The sequence below is a fragment of the Oncorhynchus tshawytscha genome, linkage group LG04 (genome assembly GCF_018296145.1).
Source record: "Oncorhynchus tshawytscha isolate Ot180627B linkage group LG04, Otsh_v2.0, whole genome shotgun sequence".
Classification (NCBI taxonomy): domain Eukaryota; kingdom Metazoa; phylum Chordata; class Actinopteri; order Salmoniformes; family Salmonidae; genus Oncorhynchus; species Oncorhynchus tshawytscha.
The window spans coordinates 4471373-4499255 of NC_056432.1; positions in this window are offsets into that span (position 1 = coordinate 4471373).

The window sequence follows — 27883 nt, forward strand, 5'->3', positions numbered from 1 at the left end:
TACAGACGTTTCAAAACAATATAGACATTACAAATGTCATATTATATATATATACAGTGTTTTAACAATGTACAAATGGTTAAAGGACACAAGATAAAATAAATAAGCATAAATATGGGTTGTATTTACAATGGTGTTTGTTCTTCACTGGTTGCCCTTTTCTCGTGGCAACAGGTCACAAATCTTGCTGCTTTGATGGCACACTGTGGAATTTCACCCAGTAGATATGAGAGTTTTTCAAAATTGGGTTTGTTTTCTAAATCTTTGTGGATCTGTGTAATCTGAGGGAAATATGTGTCTCTAACATGGTCATACATTGGGCAGGAGGTTAGGAAGTGCAGCTCAGTTTCCACCTCATTTTGTGGGCAGTGAGCACATAGCCTGTCTTCTCTTGAGAGCCATGTCTGCCTATGGCGGCCTTTCTCAATAGCAAGGCTATGCTCACTGAGTCTGTACATAGTCAAAGCTTTCCTTAATTTTGGGTCAGTCACAGTGGTCAGGTATTCTGCCGCTGTGTACTCTCTGTTTAGGGCCAAATAGCATTCTAGTTTGCTCTGTTTTTTTGTTAATTCTTTCCAATGTGTTAAGTAATTATCTTTTTGTTTTCTCATGATTTGGTTGGGTCTAATTGTGCTGCTGTTCTGGGACTCTGTAGGGTGTGTTTGTGAACAGAGCCCCAGGACCAGCTTGCTTAGGGGACTCTTCTCCAGGTTCATCTCTCTGTAGGTGATGGCTTTGTTGTGGAAGGTTTGGGAATCGCTTCCTTTTAGGTGGTTGTAGAATTTAACGGCTCTTTTCTGGATTTTGATAATTAGTGGGTATCGGCCTAATTCTGCTCTGCATGCATTATTTGGTGTTCTACGTTGTACACTGAGGATATTTTTGCAGAATTCTGCGTGCAGAGTCTCAATTTGGTGTTTGTCCCATTTTGTGAAGTCTTGGTTGGTGAGCGGACCCCAGACCTCACAACCATAAAGGGCAATGGGCTCTATGACTGATTCAAGTATTTTTAGCCAAATCCTAATTGGTATGTTGAAATTTATGTTCCTTTTGATGGCATAGAATGCCCTTCTTGCCTTGTCTCTCAGATCGTTCACAGCTTTGTGGAAGTTACCTGTGGCGCTGATGTTTAGGCCAAGGTATGTATAGTTTTTTGTGTGCTCTAGGGCAACAGTGTCTAGATGGAATTTGTATTTGTGGTCCTGGTGACTGGACCTTTTTTGGAACACCATTATTTTGGTCTTACTGAGATTTACTGTCAGGGCCCAGGTCTGACAGAATCTGTGCATAAGATCTAGGTGCTGCTGTAGGCCCTCCTTGGTTGGTGACAGAAGCACCATATCATCAGCAAATAGCAGACATTTGACTTCGGATTCTAGTAGGGTGAGGCCGGGTGCTACAGTGCTACAGACTGTTCTAGTGCCCGTGCCAATTTGTTGATATATATGTTGAAGAGGGTGGGGCTTAAGCTGCTCTCTCTCTCTTCTCTCTCTTTCTCTCCCTCTCTGTATCTCTGTCTCTCTCTCTCCCTCTCTCTCTCTCTCTCTCTCTCTCTCTCTCTCTCTCTCTCTCTCTCTCTCTCTCTCTCTCTCTCTCTCTCTCTCTCTCTCTCTCTCTCTCTCTCTCTCTCTCTCTCTCTCTCTCTCTCTCTCTCTCTCTCTCTCTGTCTCTGTCTCTGTCTCTGTCTCTGTCTCTCTCTCTCTCTCTCTCTCTCTCTCTTTCTCTCTCTTTCTCTCCCTCTCTGTCTCTCTCTCATGACTCAATATCCAAGTATTTCCTCATCTATAAAGAAATATAATCCATATCCTCCCTGTAGGCTGATAAACCCAACAGTCAGCCACTAGAGGGCACTCGTCAACACATGACCAACTGCTGCTGAGCTGTGATTGGTCAACACAGACTGGAGAGTCTATTCCAGAGGTTCCCAAACTTATTTGTCCCACGACCCCATTTTGATATCTGATCAGTCTCGCAACCCCAAACCGTGTAAAAATAATTGTATAATTAACAGACAATTTTTACTTTTTTTTATTTGGGGCTATGACAGTCAATTAACCCACCCTTCCTAGGCCGTCATTGAAAATAAGAATTTGTTCTTAACTGACTTGCCTAGTTAAATAAAGGTAAAATAAATCAAATTGAAAAACATTCAAACATTATTTCTGATTGTCTTCTCAACTCACTATCACTGTTAATGTGGGGCTATGATGACAGTGAAATGAGTCTGATATAATGTATCGTATCTCACCACCGCTAACGAGATGGGTGTGGCTGGATGTCGCTAAGGAGATGGGTGTGGCTGGATGTCGCTAAGGAGATGGGTGTGGCTGGATGTCGCTAAGGAGATGGGTGTGGCTGGATGTCGCTAAGGAGATGGGTGTGGCTGGATGTCGCTAAGGAGATGGGTGTGGCTGGATGTCGCTAAGGAGATGGGTGTGGCTGGATGTCGCTAAGGAGATGGGTGTGGCTGAATGTCGCTAAGGAGATGGGTGTGGCTAGATGTCGCTAAGGAGATGGGTGTGGCTGGATGTCGCTAAGGAGAAGGGTGTGGCTGGATGTCGCTAAGGAGTGGGTGTGGCTGGATGTACGTCACGTCGGAGCTTCTTAAAGTCAGGGGGCGTGGTCATCTCTGTCTCAAGTCTCATCTCACATTCAACCTGGATGGATATTTGGTTTTAATGCAGACTAGAGCACTGAATCCAGCATCACACAGATATGTGCTGACAAAGGGTACCGTGCGTTTTAATGCTCAGAAGGAGACGGCCCGGATATTCCCTTTTGAGTCAGGTACCAAAACTCCTCCGTAGTGACCCGTGAATGCGTTGTCTGTCACATGACAGCTCGATCATCTGTTCAATTTCACTTACCGGTCAACTGTCAACTGAGCCAGGATCACAGTCAAACGGACTGAGAAGTAGGTCCCAAAGTGCTCTTCCAAGCGTTGGAGGTGAGCAGTCATCACTGGTGTGCAGAGCCGGGTGGCTCTGTACGCTCACTAAGTAAGTTGCATAGGGCCCCGCAAAAAAACGCAAGGGCCCCGCCTCCCCCTCGTGTCGGGGCGGGTGTTAACGGTTACAGCTTGGATGAGAGGATGAAAGCGGCACTATCCTTCTGGTCACAAAAAGAGAAGGAATAACCCCCCCAACATTCCATCCAGAATGTTGTGGGGGGGTTCCGTTAGCGGAACGTGTGTCCTAGATTAACAGCTCACTGGATGGAATGTTGGGGGGGGAGGGGTTAGCGGAACGTGTGTCCTAGACAGGTTTTAACAGCTCACTGGATGGAATGTTGTGGGGGGTTCTGTTAGACCTGTCTAGGACACACAGCTCTGGATGGAACGTTGTGGGGGTTCAGTCTAGAACCCCCCCTAACATTCCATCCAGTGAGCTGTTAATCTAGGACACACGTTCTGCTAACGGAACCCCCTCAACATTCCATCCAGTGAGCTGTTAATCTAGGACACACGTTCTGCTAACGGAACCCCCCAACATTCCATCCAGTGAGCTGTTAATCTAGGACACACGTTCTGCTAACGGAACCCCCCAACATTCCATCCAGTGAGCTGTTAATCTAGGACACACGTTCTGCTAACGGAACCCCCCAACATTCCATCCAGTGAGCTGTTAATCTAGGACACACGTTCCGCTAACGGAACCCCCCCCAACATTCCATCCAGTGAGCTGTTAATCTAGGACACACGTTCTGCTAACGGAACCCCCCAACATTCCATCCAGTGAGCTGTTAATCTAGGACACACGTTCCGCTAACGGAACCCCCCAACATTCCATCCAGTGAGCTGTTAAAAGCCCACCATTCGATCCCATGGCATCCTGTTTTTCATCAATATAACCACGCAGCACACTGAACATCCCCTATGCTGTTTCATGGGAATTGTGAGACAGAACAATATGTCCTTGTGAATAACATCCGCTGACAAGTATAGTGAACAAAATATCAATTGCTAGAAACAAAATCAAGTGGGATGGAACAAAATTGGCCACGTTAGCTACCGACGGCGACATAGCTAGCTGCCTGGTGCGGTGACAACACCATTGCACTGGTCATTCATTCGCACCGGCTTGTCTTTAGATAGTTAATTGGCATTTCGCGGTGACATCCAGATGGTATTTTTGGTATGTGGTACTGGTAGCATCATCAGCACTCTGTAGGGTAGCACCATGGTGTAGCCGGAGGACAGCTAGCTTCCATCCTCCTCTGGGTACACTGACTTCAATACAAAACCTAGGAGGCTCATGGTTCTCACCCTCTTCCATAGACTTTCACAGTAATTATGACAGCTTCCAGAGAACGTCCTCCAGCCTATTTTTTATTTTATTAGGATCCCCGTTAGCTGTTGCAAAAGCAGCAACTACTCTTCCTGGGGTTCCACATAAAACATGAAACATATTACAGAATGACATAATACAGAACATCAATAGACAAGAACAGCTCAAGGACAGAACTACACCATTTTTAAAAAGGCACACGTAGCCTATATATCAATGCATACACACAAACTATCTGGGTCAAACAGGGGAGAGGTGTTTTTAGAAACCAGATTTGCTGTTTATTTGAGCAATATGAGATGGAAGAAAGTTCCATGCAATAATGGCTCTATATAATACTGTACACTTTCTTGAATTTGTAGTCCCCAACGAAGGTGGCCACCAGGCGCCCGTGACAGACAAATACAGGCCATACAACACTGGGATTCAGGGAGTCCGCAGGCTGTCAAAAGTCTGTTACAAAGGCAGAGAGGAGATAAGAATGTGGATTCAGCTTCATAGTCTTGACAACCACACACACACACACACACACACACTCTCTGACCTCTATATCAGCATGACAGTAAAAGGGGACGGAGGCAAGGAGCTGATAGTGGCTCTTCCCAGGAAGACAGAGGGAAGCAGGTCATTTCTGAGTGGATAGATATGTTTCTAACCTCTGTACTTGCATCTGCATGGTATATTCTGTGTGTAGTATGTGTGTATATAAATATATATGTGTGTGTGTGTGTGTGGGGGGTATATACTTCCCCCTTTTTTGAACACCTGCAATCTCAAGCAAAAAAAGCCTTAAATAACAGATAAAGTAATATATATATATATATATATATAATATAATATATATATATATATATACAGTACCAGTCAAAAGCTAAATCAAATAAGCAAAGAGAAACGACAGTCCATCATTATTTTAAGACTTGAAGGTCAGTCAATTCGGAAAATGTCAAGAACTTTGAAAGTGTCTTCAAGTGCAGTTGCAAAAACCATCAAGCGCTATGATGAAACTGGCTCTCATGAGGACCGCCACAGGAAAGGAAGACCCAGAGTTACCTCTGCTGCAGAGGATAAGTTCATTAGAGTTAACTGGCTCTCATGAGGACCGCCACAGGAAAGGAAGACCCAGAGTTACCTCTGTTGCAGAGGATAAGTTCATTAGAGTTACCAGCCTCAGATAGCAGCCGAAAGAAATGCTTCACAGGGTTCAAGTAACAGACGCATCTCAACATCCACTGTTCAGAGGAGACTGAGTGAATCAGGCCTTCATGGTCGAATTGCTGCAAAGAAACCACTACTAAAGGACACCAATGAGAAGAACAGACTTGCGTGGGCCAAGAAACACGAGCAATGGACATTAGACCGGTGGAAATCTGTCTGGTCTGATGAGTCCAAATTTGAGATTTTTGGTTCCAACTTTGTGAGATGCAGAGAAGTTGAATGGATGATCTCTGCATGTGTGGGTGTCACCGTGAAGCATGGAGGACGTGGTGCTATGGTGTGGTGGTGCATTGCTGGTGACACTGTCTGTGATTTATTTATAATTCAAGGCACACTTAACCAGCATTGTTCTGAAGAGTCCAAATTTGAGATTTTTTGTTCCAACCGCCGTGTCTTTGTGAGACGCAGAGTAGGTGAACGGATGATCTGCATATGTGTGGTTCCCACCGTGAAGCATGGAGGAGGAAGTGTGATGGTGCTTTTCTGGTGACACTGTCTGTGATTTATTTAGAATTCAAGGCACACTTAACCAGCATGGCTACCACAGCATTCTGCAGTGATACACCATCCCATCTGGTTTGCACTTAGTGGGACTATCATTTGTTTTTCAACAGGACAATGACCCCACACACATCCAGGCTGTGTAAGGGCTATTTGACCACAAAGGAGAGTGATGGAGTGCTGCATCAGATGACCTGGCCTCCACAATCACCCGACCTCAACCCAATTGAGACAGTTTGAGATGAGGAAAGGCATCCAAGAAGTGCTTAGCATATATGGGAACTCCTTCAAGACTGTTGGAAAAGCATTCCAGGTGAAGCTGGTTGAGAGAATGCCAAGAGTGTGCAAAGCTGTCATCAAGGAATTGGGTGGCTACTTTGAAGGATATTAAATCTTTTTAGTTTGTTTAACACTTTTTTTGGTTACTACATGATTCCATATGTGTTATTTCATAGTGTCTTCACTATTATGGTCCTATGTAGAAAATAGTAAAAAAATAAAGAAAAACCCTTAAATAAGTAGGTGTGGCCAAACTTTTGACTGGTACTGTATATATTATTTTGACATAATGCTGCAGCCAGTCCACAAGGTGGTGCAGCGTCCATCTTACATTCTTTGGGGAGAACTCTACACATGTATCATGCTTGTGTATGGTTTGTGATTAACCCGGGACTCTGCCTCTTCTGAAATAAACTCAGTTTTGTTGTTGTTCTGGATTCTTTGTCATCAGTGCATGTTGTTTTACTTGAGGTTCTTAATGATGTAAATTGGTTCTTAATTATGTTAATTGGCTCTTAATTATGTTAATTGGTTCTTAATTAGGTGAATTGATTGAGGATTTGTTTTTTGCATCTGTTTAGTTTGAATAAGGATCTGTGTTTCTGGAAATAAAGGAATCCAGCTTACTATACTACTACATTAGTAAGGTGTTGGAATATGATTTAAATCTAGGAAATATTATATTTATAGCGTTTTACTGTGGAAGCTCTTGCCTAAATACAGAACGTTTTAGGTTGGGAGAAGAGTCTGGGAGCATCGGCTCTGAAGATGCCTGCAGGAGTGTAAATCATTATCGTCCCTTAGCTGTTTCTGGCCTATTTGATGAGCCTTCTTCTTCGGGATCCCTTGAAACTGGTACAAGGAATAATCAACTGTTTTGGGGGATAGGCAGATTCAACTCCGTATTTAAGGTTTAAAGGTAGAGGGAAGTTGTAGCTTTGTGTGTGTGTGGGGGGTGGGGTGTGGGCCTATGTTGATGCAGCTGGTTGGTGAGAACCTGACTGTATCATAGTATGTTTGGTAGTTCCTCTCCGCTGGTGAGTGTGACAACACAACGCTGCTTCCATCAGGATTGAAATGTGATGCACTGGAATCACAAACAGCCCTTCTCAAACACACTTTTAAAAAACTAACACTGCAGACGCATTTAACAAAGACCACACTGCAGACACATTTAACAAAGACCACACTGCAGACACATTTAATAAAGACCACACTGCAGACACATTTAATAAAGACCACACTGCAGACACATTTAACAAAGACCACACTGCAGACACATTTATAAAAGACCACACTGCAGACACATTTAATAAAGACCACACTGCAGACACATTTAACAAAGACCACACTGCAGACACATTTATAAAAGACCACACTGCAGACACATTTATAAAAGACCACACTGCAGACACATTTATAAAAGACCACACTGCAGACACATTTAATAAAGACCACACTGCAGACACATTTAATAAAGACCACACTGCAGACACATTTATAAAAGACCACACTGCAGACACATTTAATAAAGACCACACTGCAGACACATTTAATAAAGACCACACTGCAGACACATTTAATAAAGACCACACTGCAGACACATTTAATAAAGACCACACTGCAGACACATTTATAAAAGACCACACTGCAGACGCATTTAATAAAGACCACACTGCAGACACATTTAATAAAGACCACACTGCAGATACATTTAATAAAGACCACACTGCAGACACATTTAATAAAGACCATACTGCAGACACATTTAATAAAATCACACTGCAGACACATTTAATAAAGACCACACTGCAGACACATTTAACAAAGACCACACTGCAGACACATTTATAAAAGACCACACTGCAGACACATTTAATAAAGACCACACTGCAGACACATTTAACAAAGACCACACTGCAGACACATTTATAAAAGACCACACTGCAGACGCATTTAATAAAGACCACACTGCAGACGCATTTATAAAAGACCATACTGCAGACACATTTAATAAAATCACACTGCAGACACATAGAGTACATTCAACACATCTATCGGCCAATCGACTTTGGCCGAGATTCAATCCGGGCCGCGCTATAGCACAGGTCACTAGATGACAGTGTATCTTTTTAAAAGGCATTTTCCCTGGCGTTCGCAGAGATCCCATCTATGGTAAAAACCCTGTGCATGTCGGCTTAATCTTCAATGAGTCTTATAGTGCTTATAACGCGGATTGCATTGAAGGCTGGGTTTAAACATCCTGGGTTTAAACATCCTTCAAACAGTGCATAACTAGTGACAATACTTAGAGCTGGACAGCTGTCCTGGTTCCATCACTGCAGATAGACAGACGGACGGACGGACGGACGGACGGACGGACGGACGGGCGGACAGACAGACAGACAGACAGACAGACAGACAGACGGGCGGACGGACGGACGGACGGACGGACGGACAGACAGACAGACGGGCAGACGGGCAGACAGAGAGACAGACACGGCCTCGTAAAATGTCTTCCTCCTGAAGGTGTTTTACAGATTTATCACAGTCATTTATTTTACTAAACAAGGCTCAGGGGATTCCTGTGTTCTGAGTCTTGAATCATTCATTAGAATTCCTTGTTAGACTGAGAATTAGAATTCCCCCCCCCCCAACAAGGCTCAAAGTCTAATATGAGGGTCTTTCACTCGAGCTAATTAAGCATTGTGTGTGTGTGTGTGTGTGTGTGTGTGTGTGTGTGTGTGTGTGTGTGTGTGTTAATATATTTAGGCTTAGTCTAATATGGTGTTCCTTGAATAGGCTCAAAGTCTAATATGAGGGTCTTTCACTAGAGCTAATTAAGCATTGTGTGTGTGTGTGTGTGTGTGACTGTGTGTAATATATTTATGCTCAGTCTAATATGGTGATCCTTGAATAGATCTGATCGTTGATGGTCAGAATTAAGGATTTGAACCCGGGTTGGTTAAATGTGAAGCGCGCCCACCAGAGGAAGATAGAAGTAGCTTACAGAACTAAGAAGAAGAAGACAAGTTATGTATCAAAAGCCCTGTTTATATCCGGTTCTAACATGTAGCCTTTGTCCTGATCTTGTACACACATTGTGCCCATATTTTTTTTTAGACGATTAAAACACGCATTGTAATCTGATTCTGATCTTGTAAAGTGTAAACAGACCAGATCAGGACAAGAATCAAGATCAGGATGAATGATACATGCTAAAGGCAGGTAGATCAGGACAAGAATCAAGATCAGGATGAATGATACATGCTAAAGGCAGGTAGGGCTATAGGGCTATAGGGCTATGTATTATACAGTACACTGATAACACATGAAACTACCATTATTCTCATGCCGTACATGATTACGTGACTCACACATGTTGATCCACTTTCTAATTTGTGAGTACATTTAAAAAATAATTTATCTCTCTCTCCTCTCTCCCTATGCCCCCCGTCTCTCTCTCTCCCTCTCTCTCTCTCTCTCTCCTCTCTCCCTATGCCCCCTCTTTCTCTCTCTCTCTCTCTCTCTCTCTCTCTCTCTCTCTCTCTCTCTCTCTCTCTTCTCTCTCTCTCTCTCTCTCTCTCTCTCCGTCTCTCCTCTTTTCTCTCTTTCTCTCTCTCTCTCTCTCTCCCTATGCCCCCTCTCTCTCTCTCTCTCTCTCTCTCTCTCTCTCTCTCTCTCTCTCTCTCTCTCTCTCTCTCTCTCTTTCTCCCTCTCTCTCTCCTCTCTCCCTATGCACCCCGTCTCTCTCTCTCTCTTTCTCTCTCTCTCTCTCTCTCTCCCTCTCTTCCCCACAGTCTCGAAGTCAGCCCCATCTAGGCCTGAGGCACGCCTCCAAGCAGCGGGTACGTAACATTTCTTTACGGTAAACATATTTTTTGTTGTTGTAGACTCTGCAGTTTCTCTGCCGCTAGTCTCCCTGTTGCAGAACAGTCCCCTTTCATACGCCCGACATGTTCAAGAGTAGAGCAGTCCAGAAGAACCGGAAAACACCCACTGGTGAGCCAGGCTCCAGCCAATCAGAAGGAGTTTTCCCCCAAAAAAGGGCTTTATTACAGACAGAAATACTCCTGTTTCATCAGTTGTCCAGGTGGCTGGTCTCTGTTTTATCAGTTGTCTGGGTGGCTGGTCTCTGTTTCATCAGTTGTCCAGGTGGCTGGTCTCTGTTTTATCAGTTGTCTGGGTGGCTGGTCTCTGTTTTATCAGTTGTCTGGGTGGCTGGTCTCTGTTTTATCAGTTGTCTGGGTGGCTGGTCTCTGTTTTATCAGTTGTCTGGGTGGCTGGTCTCTGTTTTATCAGTTGTCTGGGTGGCTGGTCTCTGTTTTATCAGTTGTCTGGGTGGCTGGTCTCTGTTTTATCAGTTGTCTGGGTGGCTGGTCTCTGTTTTATCAGTTGTCTGGGTGGCTGGTCTCTGTTTTATCAGTTGTCTGGGTGGCTGGTCTCTGTTTTCATCAGTTGTCTGGGTGGCTGGTCTCTGTTTTATCAGTTGTCTGGGTGGCTGGTCTCTGTTTTATCAGTTGTCTGGGTGGCTGGTCTCTGTTTTATCAGTTGTCTGGGTGGCTGGTCTCTGTTTTATCAGTTGTCTGGGTGGCTGGTCTCTGTTTTATCAGTTGTCTGGGTGGCTGGTCTCTGTTTTATCAGTTGTCTGGGTGGCTGGTCTCTGTTTTATCAGTTGTCTGGGTGGCTGGTCTCTGTTTTATCAGTTGTCTGGGTGGCTGGTCTCTGTTTTATCAGTTGTCTGGGTGGCTGGTCTCTGTTTTATCAGTTGTCTGGGTGGCTGGTCTCTGTTTTATCAGTTGTCTGGGTGGCTGGTCTCTGTTTTATCAGTTGTCTGGCTGACTGGTCTCTGTTTTATCAGTTGTCTGGGTGGCTGGTCTCTGTTTTATCAGTTGTCTGGGTGGCTGGTCTCTGTTTTATCAGTTGTCTGGGTGGCTGGTCTCTGTTTTATCAGTTGTCTGGGTGGCTGGTCTCTGTTTTATCAGTTGTCTGGGTGGCTGGTCTCTGTTTTATCAGTTGTCTGGGTGGCTGGTCTCTGTTTTATCAGTTGTCTTGCTGGCTGGTCTCTGTTTTATCAGTTGTCTGGCTGGCTGGTCTCTGTTTTATCAGTTGTCTGGGTGGCTGGTCTCTGTTTTATCAGTTGTCTGGGTGGCTGGTCTCTGTTTTATCAGTTGTCTGGGTGGCTGGTCCTGTTTTATCAGTTGTCTGGGTGGCTGGTCTCTGTTTTATCAGTTGTCTGGGTGGCTGGTCTCTGTTTTATCAGTTGTCTGGGTGGCTGGTCTCTGTTTCATCAGTTGTCTGGGTGGCTGGTCTCTGTTTTATCAGTTGTCTGGGTGGCTGGTCTCTGTTTTATCAGTTGTCTGGGTGGCTGGTCTCTGTTTTATCAGTTGTCTGGGTGGCTGGTCTCTGTTTTATCAGTTGTCTGGGTGGCTGGTCTCTGTTTTATCAGTTGTCTGGGTGGCTGGTCTCTGTTTTATCAGTTGTCTGGCTGACTGGTCTCTGTTTTATCAATTGCCTGGCTGACTGGTCTCTGTTTTATCAGTTGTCTGGGTGGCTGGTCTCTGTTTTATCAGTTGTCTGGGTGGCTGGTCTCTGTTTTATCAGTTGTCTGGGTGGCTGGTCTCTGTTTTATCAGTTGTCTGGGTGGCTGGTCTCTGTTTTATCAGTTGTCTGGGTGGCTGGTCTCTGTTTTATCAGTTGTCTGGGTGGCTGGTCTCTGTTTCATCAGTTGTCTGGGTGGCTGGTCTCTGTTTTATCAGTTGTCTGGGTGGCTGGTCTCTGTTTTATCAGTTGTCTGGGTGGCTGGTCTCTGTTTTATCAGTTGTCTGGCTGACTGGTCTCTGTTTTATCAATTGTCTGGCTGACTGGTCTCTGTTTTATCAGTTGTCTGGGTGGCTGGTCTCTGTTTTATCAGTTGTCTGGGTGGCTGGTCTCTGTTTTATCAGTTGTCTGGGTGGCTGGTCTCTGTTTTATCAGTTGTCTGGGTGGCTGGTCTCTGTTTTATCAGTTGTCTGGGTGGCTGGTCTCTGTTTTATCAGTTGTCTGGGTGGATGGTCTCTGTTTTATCAGTTGTCTGGCTGGCTGGTCTCTGTTTTATCAGTTGTCTGGCTTGCTGGTCTCTGTTTTATCAGTTGTCTGGGTGGCTGGTCTCTGTTTTATCAGTTGTCTGGGTGGCTGGTCTCTGTTTTATCAGTTGTCTGGGTGGCTGGTCTCTGTTTTATCAGTTGTCTGGGTGGCTGGTCTCTGTTTTATCAGTTGTCTGGGTGGCTGGTCTCTGTTTTATCAGTTGTCTGGGTGGCTGGTCTCTGTTTTATCAGTTGTCTGGGTGGCTGGTCTCTGTTTTATCAGTTGTCTGGGTGGCTGGTCTCTGTTTTATCAGTTGTCTGGGTGGCTGGTCTCTGTTTTATCAGTTGTCTGGGTGGCTGGTCTCTGTTTTATCAGTTGTCTGGGTGGCTGGTCTCTTTTTTATCAGTTGTCTGGGTGGCTGGTCTCTGTTTTATCAGTTGTCTGGGTGGCTGGTCTCTGTTTTATCAGTTGTCTGGGTGGCTGGTCTCTGTTTTATCAGTTGTCTGGGTGGCTGGTCTCTGTTTTATCAGTTGTCTGGGTGGCTGGTCTCTGTTTTATCAGTTGTCTGGTTGGCTGGTCTCTGTTTTATCAGTTGTCTGGGTGGCTGGTCTCTGTTTTATCAGTTGTCTGGCTGACTGGTCTCTGTTTTATCAGTTGTCTGGCTGACTGGTCTCTGTTTTATCAGTTGTCTGGGTGGCTGGTCTCTGTTTTATCAGTTGTCTGGGTGGCTGGTCTCTGTTTTATCAGTTGTCTGGGTGGCTGGTCTCTGTTTTATCAGTTGTCTGGGTGGCTGGTCTCTGTTTTATCAGTTGTCTGGGTGGCTGGTCTCTGTTTTATCAGTTGTCTTGCTGGCTGGTCTCTGTTTTATCAGTTGTCTGGCTTGCTGGTCTCTGTTTTATCAGTTGTCTGGGTGGCTGGTCTCTGTTTCATCAGTTGTCTGGGTGGCTGGTCTCTGTTTTATCAGTTGTCTGGGTGGCTGGTCTCTGTTTTATCAGTTGTCTGGGTGGCTGGTCTCTGTTTTATCAGTTGTCTGGGTGGCTGGTCTCTGTTTTATCAGTTGTCTGGGTGGCTGGTCTTTGTTTTATCAGTTGTCTGGGTGGCTGGTCTCTGTTTTATCAGTTGTCTGGGTGGCTGGTCTCTGTTTTATCAGTTGTCTGGGTGGCTGGTCTCTGTTTTATCAGTTGTCTGGGTGGCTGGTCTCTTTTTATCAGTTGTCTGGGTGGCTGGTCTCTGTTTCATCAGTTGTCTGGGTGGCTGGTCTCTGTTTTATCAGTTGTCTGGGTGGCTGGTCTCTTTTTATCAGTTGTCTGGGTGGCTGGTCTCTGTTTCATCAGTTGTCTGGGTGGCTGGTCTCTGTTTTATCAGTTGTCTGGGTGCCTGGTCTCTGTTTTATCAGTTGTCTGGGTGGCTGGTCTCTGTTTTATCAGTTGTCTGGGTGGCTGGTCTCTGTTTTATCAGTTGTCTGGCTGGCTGGTCTCCGATTTATCAGTTGCCTGGCTTGCTGGTCTCTGTTTTATCAGTTGTCTGGGTGGCTGGTCTCTGTTTCATCAGTTGTCTGGGTGGCTGGTCTCTGTTTTATCAGTTGTCTGGGTGGCTGGTCTCTGTTTTATCAGTTGTCTGGGTGGCTTGTCTCTGTTTCATCAGTTGTCTGGGTGGCTGGTCTCTGTTTCATCAGTTGTCTGATTCTATCATGGGTTAGTATAATTTTTCTTAGGTATCCTCCTGGTGGCCAACGTCCTCCAGACGTCTGCCTGAGGAAAGGCAATTAGGTCCAATCACCAAATGGAATGAGTTTGTGCTTTTTTTTAAAACACCAAAACCAAAACTTTATTGACATTTGAACAAAAAAAAAAGACAATGCTTCAGGGCTAATAACCCTAATTACTTAAGGTCAGGGAGAAGAAAAGGTCAAAGGGCATAGGTTGCCATTTTGTTTGTCAACAACAACAAGGCACACCGAGAGAGGTCACAGGCAGTTCAAGAGGACACATGGCCACACAGCGATTTCTGTAGCGACTGTAATCAAGGTAAGGATCATCTGTGTCCTCCCCCCATGGGTTTGTACAAGCAGTAACGCGAACACTCCGAGGTATAAATCATAAAACAATCCTCTTATCTTGGACTCAGCGTTGAACCCAACGATGTACTGTGTGGTCGGTCTCTGGGTTGAAACAAAGACAAGTGTGTTGCATCCTTATTCCCACTACTTCTGACCAGAGCATTATTTGGTAATGAACTATATAGAGGACTGTTTAGGAAAACATGCCCACGTCTTAGGAAAGTAGAAGCGATTGATTTAAGTGCAGTGTGTTCTGGTTAGTGAACACAAGGGACACAGTCTAAATGTTTTTGTATTGATCCAGTCCACTTTAGATATTTAGATATAATTGCCATAACTTTGTAACGACGCCTTTCATCAGGGCAAAACCGTCCAATACTAAGAACGAACTCAAAACGACCGTTTAGCATCATTTCGAGAAGACCCAGGTTACGGAACCAAACGTTACCCATCTTTCTGATCGAGTGCCTTTTACTTTTACCCAAGAGCCATAGGGAACACATCCCCATGCTTTCTGCTGAGTCCTGTTTAAATCCAGTACAGCCCCATAAATGTTTTATAGGACTTGGCCTCGTCTCAGCGTATTCATTACTAATAAGTCTGTAAAATGGGAGCGGCTAGGTACTTCGCCTGCCGCACTGGACTGGCCATTAACTGGCAAGGTCAGAGATGTTACTGCTATTGGGCATTGGTTCCCATGTAGCCCACCTCTTCAATGGCAACTTATCATTAGGACTCTGGACTCAAATCTTCTCAAGTACCCCCCTGTGGATAGACATACACAATACAGACCACTGGGTCAGAAACACTGCTTTAGAGGGGGTCATGAGCTCCAGACCAGTACAGACCACTGGCTCAGAAACACGGCTTTAGATGGGGTCATGAGCTCCAGACCAGTACAGACCACTGGGGGATAAACACTGCTTTAGAGGGGGTCATGAGCTCCAGACCAGTACAGACCACTGGGGGATAAACACTGCTTTAGAGGGGGTCATGAGCTCCAGACAAGTACAGACCACTGGGGGATAAACACTGCTTTAGAGGGGGTCATGAGCTCCAGACCAGTACAGACCACTGGGGATAAACACTGCTTTAGAGGGGGTCATGAGCTCCAGACCAGTACAGACCACTGGGTCAGAAACACTGCTTTAGAGGGGGTCATGAGCTCCAGACCAGTACCGACCACTGGGTCAGAAACACTGCTTTAGAGGGGTCATGAGCTCCAGACCAGTACAGACCACTGGGGGATAAACACTGCTTTAGAGGGGGTCATGAACTCCAGACCAGTACAGACCACTGGGGGATAAACACTGCTTTAGAGGGGGTCATGAGCTCCAGACCAGTACAGACCACTGGGGGATAAACACTGCTTTAGAGGGGGTCATGAACTCCAGACCAGTACAGACCACTGGGGGATAAACACTGCTTTAGAGGGGGTCATGAACTCCAGACCAGTACAGACCACTGCCCTCTCTGAGTAATCACTGTCCATTCCCAAAGTAGCGCACCCTATTCCCTATAGACCCTGGTCTAAAGTAGTGCACCCTATTCCCTATAGACCCTGGTCTAAAATAGTGCACCCTATTCCCTATAGACTCTGGTCTAAAGTAGTGCACCCTATTCCCTATAGGCCCTGGTCTAAAGTAGTGCACCCTATTCCCTATAGGTCCTGGTCTAAAGTAGTGAACCCTATTCCCTATAGACCCTGGTCTAAAGTAGTGCACCCTATTCCCTATAGACCCTGGTCTAAAGTAGTGCACCCTATTCCCTATAGACCCTGGTCTAAAGTAGTGCACCCTATTCCCTATAGGTTCCTGGTCTAAAGTAGTGAACCCTATTCTCTATGGGCCCTGGTCTAAAGTAGTGCACCCTATTCCCTATAGGTCCTGGTCTAAAGTATTGCACCCTATTCCCTATAGACCCTGGTCTAAAGTAGTGCACCCTATTCCCTATAGACTCTGGTCTAAAGTAGTGCACCCTATTCCCTATAGGTTCTTGGTCTAAAGTAGTGAACCCTATTCTCTATAGACCCTGGTCTAAAGTAGTGCACCCTATTCCCTATAGACCCTGGTCTAAAGTAGTGCACCCTATTCCCTATAGACCCTGGTCTAAAGTAGTGCACCCTATTCCCTATAGGTTCCTGGTCTAAAGTAGTGAACCCTATTCTCTATGGGCCCTGGTCTAAAGTAGTGCACCCTATTCCCTATAGGTCCTGGTCTAAAGTAGTGCACCCTATTCCCTATAGACCCTGGTCTAAAGTAGTGAACCCTATTCTCTATGGGCCCTGGTCTAAAGTAGTGCACCCTATTCCCTATAGGTCCTGGTCTAAAGTATTGCACCCTATTCCCTATAGACCCTGGTCTAAAGTAGTGCACCCTATTCCCTATAGACTCTGGTCTAAAGTAGTGCACCCTATTCCCTATAGGTTCTTGGTCTAAAGTAGTGAACCCTATTCTCTATGGGCCCTGGTCTAAAGTAGTGCACCCTATTCCCTATAGACCCTGGTCTAAAGTAGTGCACCCTATTCCCTATAGACCCTGGTCTAAAGTAGTGCACCCTATTCCCTATAGGTTCCTGGTCTAAAGTAGTGAACCCTATTCTCTATGGGCCCTGGTCTAAAGTAGTGCACCCTATTCCCTATAGGTCCTGGTCTAAAGTAGTGCACCCTATTCCCTATAGACCCTGGTCTAAAGTAGCGCACCCTATTCCCTATAGACCCTGGTCTAAAGTAGTGCACCCTATTCCCTATAGACCCTGGTCTAAAGTAGTGCACCCTATTCCCTATAGGTCCTGGTCTAAAGTAGTGCACCCTATTCCCTATAGGCCCTGGTCTAAAGTAGTGAACCCTATTCTCTATGGGCCCTGGTCTAAAGTAGTGCACCCTATTCCCTATAGGTCCTGGTCTAAAGTAGTGCACCCTATTCCCTATAGACCCTGGTCTAAAGTAGTGCACCCTATTCCCTATAGACCCTGGTCTAAAGTAGTGCACTATATATAGGTAATAGGTCCCACCCACACCAAGTGGCTGGGACTTCAATCCCCCGCCCAAAGTTAAACTCCAAAGAGTCAGATAGTACAACATAATACATTCTGTCTCCATGGGTAGTCCTCGTACGGATGCAGAGACAGACAACTGGATTAAGATGACAAAGCCAAGAACACCTAACCAAGCGTATAATGAACTGTGTTGGCACGCAGCCTGGCCTAGAATAGCAATGAGCACAGAAACATAAACACCTTTCTTCTTCGCACGGAGGAGATGTCTGACAGTTTCTTCTTTCTTTCTCCGTAGTCCCTGACGAAGGTAAAAACACATCAGAGTTTTAAAGATGTTGTCTATTGAACATGGCATTATAATAAAGGCCCTTTTAAACTACAGTGGGGCACCATCATTTGCAAATAAATTAATTAAAAATCCTACAATGTGATTTTCTGGAATTCTTTTCCCTCATTTTGTCTGTCATAGTTGAAGTGTACCTATGATGACAATTACAGGCCTCTCTCATCTTTTTAAGTGGGAGAACTTGCACAATTGGTGGCTGACTAAATACTTTTTTGCCCCACTGTATATATATATATATATATATATATATATATATATATATATATATATATATATATATAAACAGCAGTCATCATTATGGGTACAGTTATATGATATGCATATGTGAATCACTTGAAACGCAGGTAATTGATATTTGGTCTATTCAACTGAATGTAAAATCAGATGTTTTTTTCTTCTCCCCTTTCAGCCCACAATCTTTGGGACGTTGACCAATGAGAAGCCAATATATGACAACAAAAGGGTGAGTCACTTCCTCTTTAACTTCATTCTGATTGGCTGTGATAAAACGGCGGGCTTCCTTCTGATCGGCCCGTGATTACAGGTATAACACTCAAAGTCACATTAATTCAGATATTTTCAATTATTATATTTTATTTTCATATTTTCATTTCATATTTTCACTTCATATTGTAATTTCATATTTTCGTTTCATATTTTCATTTCATATTTTCATTTCATATTCTAGTTTCATATTTTCATTTCATATTTTCATTTCATATTCTAATTTCATATTCTAATTTCATATTTTCATTTCATATTTTCATTTCATATTTTCATTTCATATTTTCTTGTACTGTCACTTGACAGAACAAAAGACCAATCAGAGAAATGTATCCAAAGATAAGGAACAGAGGGCCTCCCTAAGGCACTGCATCGCAGTGCTAGCTGTGCCACCAGAGACTCTGGGATCGAGCCCAGGCTCTGTCTCAGCCGGCTGTGACCGGGAGGTCCATGGGGCGACGCACAATTGGCCCAGTGTCGACCGGGTTAGGGAGGGTTTGGCCGGTAGGGATATCCTTGTCTCATCCACCCACCTCAACTAAAGTTGTCAATGTGGAGGCTATATACAGGGGGTACCGATACCGAGTCAATGTGGAGGCTATATACAGGGGGTACCGGTACCGAGTCAATGTGGAGGCTATATACAGGGGATACCGGTACCGAGTCAATGTGGAGGCTTGGTGTGTTTGGACCATGATAGTTTGTTGGTGATGTGGTCACCAAGGATCTTGAAACTCTCAAACTCGCTCCAATACAGCCCTGTCGATGTGAAGAGGACATGTTCGGCCCTCCTTTTGCTGTAGTCCATGATCGTCTTCTTTGTCTTGCTCACATTGAGGGAGATGTTGTTATCCTGGCACCACACTGACCTCCTCCCTATTGGCTGTCTCATCATTGTCGGTGATCAGGCCTACCACCGTAGTGTCATCAACAAACTTAATGATGGTGTTGGAGTCGTGGTTGGCCACGCAGTCGTGGGTGAACAGGGAGTACTGGAGGGGACTAAGCACACACCCCTGAGGGGCCCCCGTATTGAGGATCAGCATGGCAGATGTTTTTTTGCCTACCCTTACCACCTGGGGGCGGCCTGTCAGGAAGTCCAGGATCCAGTTGCAGAGGGAGGTATTTAGTCCCAGGGTCCTTAGCTTAGTGATGAGCTTTGTGGGCACTATGGTGTTGAACGCTGAGCTGTAGTCAATGAACAGCATTCTCACATAGGTGTTCCTTTTGTCCAGATGGGAAAGGGCAGTGTGGAGTGTGAGTGAGATTGCGTCATCTGTGGATCTGTTGGGGCGGTATGCGAATTGTAGTGGGTCTAGGGTTTCTGGGATGATGGTGTTGATGTGACCAGCCTTTCAAAGCACTTCATGGCTACAGACGTGAGTGCTACAGGTCGTTTGTCATTTAAGGTGTGATGGTGTGGTGGGGAAGGTGTGATGGGGAAGGAGTAATGGTATGGTGGGGAATGTGTGGTGGTCTGCTTGAAACATGTAGGTGTTACAGTCTCGGTCAAGGAGAGGTTGAAAATGTCAGTGAAGACACTTGCCAGTTGTTCAGCGCCTGCTCAGATTACACGTCCTGGTAAACCATCTGGCCCTGGTAATCTGTCTGACTCTGCGGCCTTGGGAATGTTGACCTGTTTAAAGGTGTTGCTCACATCGGCTGCAGAGAGCGTGATCGCACAGTCATCCGGAACAGCTGGTGCTCTCATGCGTGCTTCAGTGTTGCTTGCCTTGAAGTGAGCATAAAAGGCATTTAGCTCTTCTGGTAGGCTTGTGTCACTGGGCAGCTCGCGGCTGGGTTTCACTTGGTACTCTGTAATAGTTTGCCACATCTGACGAGTGTCAGAGCCGGTGTAGTAGGATTCAATCTTAATCCTGTATTGACGCTTTGCCTGGTACACTGGTACATCCTGCTTTAGTTTTTGCTTGTAGGCAGGAATCAGGAGGATCGAATTACGGTCAGCTTTTCCAAATGGAGGGCGAGGGAGAGCTTTGTACGCATCTCTTTGTGTGGAGTAAAGGTGGTCTAGAATTGTTTTCCCTCTGGTTGCACATGTGATAATCTGGTAGAAATTAGGTAAAATGGATTTAAGTTTCCTTGCAATAAAGTCCCCGGCCACTAGGAGCGCCTCTTCTGGATGAGCATTTTCTTATTTGCTTATGGCCTTAAACAGCTCATTGAGTTTGGTCAACAAACAAAATGGCACAATTGATCAGGAGTCTGCAAAATGCTGTTCATTCTTCCATTCCTCCCGTCCCACGCAGCAACCATGGTTGCTTATCAGTCCCCCTCCCTCCCACTCTTCCATCCCCTGAGTCTCCCCTTACATCCACCCCATCCTCCCCACAATGACCAGAGAACTCCCCCACCTCTCCTTCCCCACCACACCTTCCCACCACACCTTCCCTACCACACCTTCCCCACCACACCTTCCCCATCACACCTTCCCCATCACTCCTTCCCCATCTCTCCTTCCCCACCTCTCCTTCCCCACCTCTCCTTCCCCATAACTCCTTCCTCATCATTCCTTCCCCATCTCTCCTTCCCCACCTCTCCTTCCCCACCTCCTTCCCCACCTCCTTCCTCATCACACCTTCCCCACCTCCCTTCCCCACCTCTCCTTCCCCATCACATCTTTCCTACCTCTCCTTCCCCATCTCTCCTTCCCCATCACTCCTTCCCCATCACTGACTAACTGAAAGATGCAGTTGGCGGAGAGGATCGAAGTCCCCTGTTTTTTCTTGTTGTATCCTTGTTCATTAGGACAAGTCCTAGGAGGTCACGCGTGTCCCATTCTTTACAACAGAAGTGAAATCTGCCTAGAGGGGATTATGTTAACATATGCCAGACCAACTATAGGCTAGCTAGCTGCTCTTTCTGCTCTCGCTCTTGTAGGGATTGCCAGAGTGTTAGAGGGGAGGAGGCATGAGATGAGTCCCAGATGGCACCATGTTTCCTGTATAGTGTACTATAAAGAGAATAGGATACCGTTTGGGACGCAGCCCCGGAGTGAGAGCCAGAGGAGAGTTCAGGCACATGATAGTAGTGCACTTTTAAGGGAATAGGGGGGCTATTTGGGATGCAGTCCCAGAGTACCATCCGCAGACAGAGGAAGCACGGACACATGATGTCACTGCTTGAGGCTTAGCTCCAATGAGCTGTTGGGCCTTTGTGGATTAATTTAATCACAAAGAGTAGTCAAATCCTAATTGATTATTTGGGATTTCTTTCTTCTCTTGATATTGTTCTCATCGTAAAGTAAAGGTAGCCCCAAGCTCGCCTAACTGTGTCTGATCTGGCTGTGTGAAACGAGGGCATATTAAGTTCAGTTCGTGCAAATCTCAACGGTATGAACAAAGATAATAACACTAAATGGGTTTTCTATTGCACTTTTTAAGTTACCCAAAGATGCTTGAGTGTCATAAAAACACATCTATCATCATACAACATTTGACATTTAACAGTGGAGGCTGCTGAGGGGAAGAAGGCTCATAGTAATGACTGGAATGGAGTGAATGGAATGGCATCAACCACAAACTCTGTGTTTGATTCCATTCCATGAACTCTATTCCAGCCATTACTATGATCTGTCCTCCCCTCAGCAGCCTCCACTGAATTGTAATCATCAGAATATTCACTGTATGTGGTGCATTGTACGATCGTCTCGTCTGTAGTAGGTTTTGAGCCAGCAATGCCATGTTAAAGTGAGTTTTTTCCCATCCTCATTTTTCTGTGAATACTCTCTATTACGGAATGAAATTTGGCACAGCGGTTGAGAACTCTATTCCCTAAATGGTCAGCAGATGGCGCCGCGATCCGCTCCCTAGTCCTCTTGCTGGAAGGATGTATAGAAATGGTGCATTCTTCCATAGGTATTCTCCAAGAAGACATTTAAGAAATTCCACTAAGTTGATTACATATCAGAAGTGCTTTCCGTTTGAATTTCCGGAAATTGTTGTTGATGTAATTAAAAGTGTTGATGTAATTAAAAGCAATATTTTGTCTGCTGTCTTTTACAGCAAATGATGAAGGAAAGCTAACTAATTACATGGGTGCTAACAGGCTAATATTTCATTGGTGTTGAAGGAGAAACAGAAAAAAGTTGGACAGAATTAGGATTATAGATCATACAGGCTCATTCAAAGTGAAAAATATAACATATCCTCATTGGAGATCTATCTGTTCTATGTAGAATTAGGATTATAGATCATACAGTCTCATTCAAGGTGAAAAATACAGCATGTCTTGATTGGAGATCTATCTGTTCTATGTAGAATTAGGATTATAGATCGTACAGTCTCATTCAAGGTGAAAAATACAGCATGTCTTGATTGGAGATCTATCTGTTCTATGTAGAATTAGGATTATAGATCATACAGTCTCATTCAAAGTGAAAAATACAGCATGTCTTGATTGGAGATCTATCTGTTCTATGTAGAATTAGGATTATAGATCATACAGTCTCATTCAAGGTGAAAAATACAGCATGTCTTGATTGGAGATCTATCTGTTCTATGTAGAATTAGGATTATAGATCATACAGTCTCATTCAAAGTGAAAAATACAGCATGTCTTGATTGGAGATCTATCTGTTCTATGTAGAATTAGGATTATAGATCATACAGTCTCATTCAAAGTGAAAAATACAGCATGTCTTGATTGGAGATCTATCTGTTCTATGTAGAATTAGGATTATAGATCATACAGTCTCATTCAAGGTGAAAAATACAGCATGTCTTGATTGGAGATCTATCTGTTCTATGTAGAATTAGGATTATAGATCATACAGGCTCATTCAAAGTGAAAAAATACAACATATCCTCATTGGAGATCTATCTGTTCTATGTACCGAACTGTGATGCAAAACTGAAACCTAGCCACTCCCTCGTCTCTTAGCAACAGTAGCTAGCTAGCTACATTCGTTTTTTGCTTAAATGCGGTGGTTCGCGCTTTCAGTTTTGTGCGAATGCCACTGTCTATCTAATACAGTCATCAGTACTATTCATATAGGATTATAATACAGTCATCAGTACTATTCATATAGGATTAGAATACAGTCATCAGTACTATTCATATAGGATTAGAATACAGTCATCAGTACTATTCATATAGGATTATAATACAGTCATCAGTACTATTCATATAGGATTATAATACAGTCATCAGTACTATTCATATAGGATTATAATACAGTCATCAGTACTATTCATATAGGATTATAATACAGTCATCAGTACTATTCATATAGGATTATAATACAGTCATCAGTACTATTCATATAGGATTATAATACAGTCATCAGTACTATTCATATAGGATTAGAATACAGTCATCAGTACTATTCATATAGGATTATAATACAGTCATCAGTACTATTCATATAGGATTAGAATACAGTCATCAGTACTATTCATATAGGATTAGAATACAGTCATCAGTACTATTCATATAGGATTATAATACAGTCAACAGTACTATTCGTATTAACCGAACGGACCTCCTTACAACAAACAAACAAGAATATGAAACACAGATCATTCACTTTATTTTAATTGGCGATGTAATGATGAATGAATCACACATGGCTAAATGTGGTAGCTGCATTCTGTCTGTGTTCACATCCCACTCAGTCCAATCACCAACGTCGGCTAATTTTTAAAAATTTATTTGACCTTTATTTAACTAGGCAAGTCAATTAAGAACACATTCTTATTTACAATGACTGCCTAGGAACAGTGGGTTAACTGCCTGTTCAGGGGCAGAACGACAGATTTGTACCTTGTCAGCTCGGGGGTTTGAACTTGCAACCTTCCGGTTACTACCGCTCTAACCACTAGGCTACCCTGCCGCCCCTATAGAGGGAGAGAGGTTACAAGAGATAAAGATGGGAGGACATTTCAGCAGGACGATAACCTAAAACACAAGGCCAAATCTACACTGGAGTTGTTAACCAAGAAGCCCAGTGAATGTTCCTGAGTGTCCGAGTTACAGTTTAGGATTAAATCAGCTTGAAAATCTATGGTAAGACCTGAAAATGGTTGTCTAGCAATGATCAACAACCAACTTGAGAGAGCTTGAAGAATTTAGAAAAGAATAATGGACTGCCTAATCACGTAGGGAGGGGACACCATGAAAGACTGCCTAATCAGGTAGGGAGAGGACACCATGAAATACTGCCTAATCAGGTAAGGAGAGGACACCATGAAATACTGCCTTAATCAGGTAGGGAGAGGACACCATGAAATACTGCCTAATCAGGTAGGGAGGGGACACCATGAAAGACTGCCTAATCAGGTAGGGAGACACCATGAAATACACAGGTAGGGAGAGGACACCATGAAATACTGCCTAATCAGGTAGGGAGAGGGCACCACTAAATACTGCCTAATCAGGTAGGGAGGGGACACCATGAAATACTGCCTAATCAGGTAGGGAGGAAATACTGCCTAATCAGGTAGGGAGAGGACACCATGAAATACTGCCTTATTCAGGTAGGGAGAGGACACCATGAAAGTCTGCCTAATCAGGTAGGGAGAGGACACCACCATGAAATACTGCCTAATCAGGTAGGGAGAGGACACCATGAAATACTGCCTTATTCAGGTAGGGAGAGGACACCATGAAATACTGCCTAATCAGGTAGGGAGAGGACACCATGAAATACTGCCTAATCAGGTAGGGAGAGGACACCATGAAATACTGCCTTAATCAGGTAGGGAGAGGACACTATGAAATACTGCCTAATCAGGTAGGGAGAGGACACCATGAAATACTGCCTAATCAGGTAGGGAGAGGACACCAATCAGGCAAATACTGCCTAATCAGGTAGGGAGAGGACACCATGAAATACTGCCTAATCAGGTAGGGAGAGGACACCATGAAATACTGCCTAATCAGGTAGGGAGAGGACACCATGAAATAATCTGCCTAATCAGGTAGGGAGAGGACACCATGAAATACTGCCTAATCAGGTAGGGAGAGGACACCATGGTAGGGAGAGGACACCATGAAATACTGCCTTAATCAGGTAGGGAGAGGACACCATGAAATACTGCCTTAATCAGGTAGGGAGAGGACACCATGAAATACTGCCTTAATCAGGTAGGGAGAGGACACCATGAAATACTGCCTTAATCAGGTAGGGAGAGGACACCATGAAATACTGCCTAATCAGGTAGGGAGAGGACACCATGAAATACTGCCTAATCAGGTAGGGAGAGGACACCATGAAATACTGCCTAATCAGGTAGGGAGAGGACACCATGAAATACTGCCTAATCAGGTAGGGAGAGGACACCATGAAATACTGCCTAATCAGGTAGGGAGAGGACACCATGAAATACTGCCTAATCAGGTAGGGAGAGGACACCATGAAATACTGCCTTAATCAGGTAGGAGAGGACACCATGAAATACTGCCTTAATCAGGTAGGGAGAGGACACCATGAAATACTGGTAGGGAGAGGACACCTTAATCAGGTAGGGAGAGGACACTATGAAATACTGCCTTAATCAGGTAGGGAGAGGACACCATGAAATACTGCCTAATCAGGTAGGGAGAGGACACCATGAAATACTGCCTAATCAGGTAGGGAGAGGACACCATGAAATACTGCCTAATCAGGTAGGGAGAGGACACCATGAAATACTGCCTAATCAGGTAGGGAGAGGACACCATGAAATACTGCCTAATCAGGTAGGGAGAGGACACCATGAAATACTGCCTTATCAGGTAGGGAGAGGACACCATGAAATACTGCCTCATCAGGTAGGGAGAGGACACCATGAAAGACTGCCTAATCAGGTAGGGAGAGGACACTATGAAATACTGCCTCATCAGGTAGGGAGAGGACACCATGAAAGACTGCCTCATCAGGTAGGGAGAGGACACCATGAAATACTGCCTCATCAGGTAGGGAGAGGACACCATGAAAGACTGCCTAATCAGGTAGTCTTTATGTGAATGCAGCAGTGTAAAGCGAACTCTTCGCCTCGTAAAACTGAGAGAATGACCTTCCTGTTTGAGTGCGTCACAAAGGCACCCTATTCCCTATGTGCCCTGGTCAAAAGTAGTGCACTACGTTGGGAAAAGGGGGGCATTTGTCTTCTGACTCGTGGGGTGTCAGTGTGGGTGTGTGTGTGTGTGTGTGTGTGTGTGTGTGTGTGTGTGTGTGTGTGTGTGTGTGTGTGTGTGTGTGTGTGTGTGTGTGTGTGTGTGTGTGTGTGTGTGTGTGTGTGTGTGTGTGTGTGTGTGTGTGTGTGTGTGTGTGTGTGAAAGACTGCCTAGGCAGTGTGACCAGTGTTATGGACGGCTTATTATGGCCTAGACAACTCCAGATGAGTTTTCACTGCTTCTATTCAACAGAAACGACCCCAGAACCGACTCCAGAACCAACCAAAGTCTGTAAATGTGCGTGCATGGTCTGGCTAGCAGCACAGCTGACTGGCTGGGTGTTTGCAATCTGTACATCTCTGAGATATGTGTGTGTGTTTGGCCGTGTGTATCGGAGTAGATGTTTTTTTGTTTAGACTGAAATGGCAAGTACACTTCTTGGTCTGGAAAGCATCAGAAATCAATGAACACAATCGTCCAACTCTTCAACAGGGGTGGAGAAGGTACTCATCCTAATGATTCTACCCTGAATGGTTTGGATTTATATCAAGCCCTCTGCAACAGGATCACCATCATCTGCCTGGAAATCAAACACTTCCTGTAGAGTTTAGTCCCCACTCCCTAAAGCCACACAGACCCAGGCCTCCTCAGAACTGACGAAGGACGTGATGAAGGACCTAATAAAAGGACGTGTGGTCTTTGTGTACATCCCAAATTTCCATCAATCACACAAACCAAGACAATGTGATGAATGACATTAAAAGAATACCGCAATGTTCCTCCCCCTCTCAACGCAATCTCAGACGAAAACAAGGACTGTCATCGGGGAGTTTGCTAAATGGTTTTGATGCTAAATGTTCTGTGTCAGTGAGGGGGGAATCTGTCTGGAAATCAAACACTTCCTGTAGAGTTTGGTCCCCACTCCCTAAAGCCACACAGACCCAGGCCTCCTCAGAACTGACGAAGGACGTGATGAACGGGTCTCCATTCTTCAGTCCAGTACAACATGCAAAACATGTCATCTAAATGTGAAGTTATGAACTAAAACCCAGTGATCTGAGTTATGTAAACAGACCAACAAAATCATAGAGATCCTGTTAAATTCATATTATTATTACTATTATAATTATTATTATTATTACTGTTATTATTATTACTATTGTTGTTATTATTATTATTATTATTGTTATTATTATTACTATTGTTATTATTATTATTATTGTTATTATTATTATTGTTATTATTATTATTACTATTGTTGTTATTATTATTACTATTGTTGTTATTATTATTATTATTGTTATTATTATTGCTATTGTTGTTATTATTATTATTATTGTTATTATTATTACTATTGTTGTTATTGTTATTATTATTATTATTATTGTTGTTATTAGTGCTGTTGTTATTATTATTATTGTTATTATTATTATTAGTATCATTATTATTAGTAGTATTATTATTATTACTATTGTTATTATTATTATTATTGTTATTATTATTATTATTATT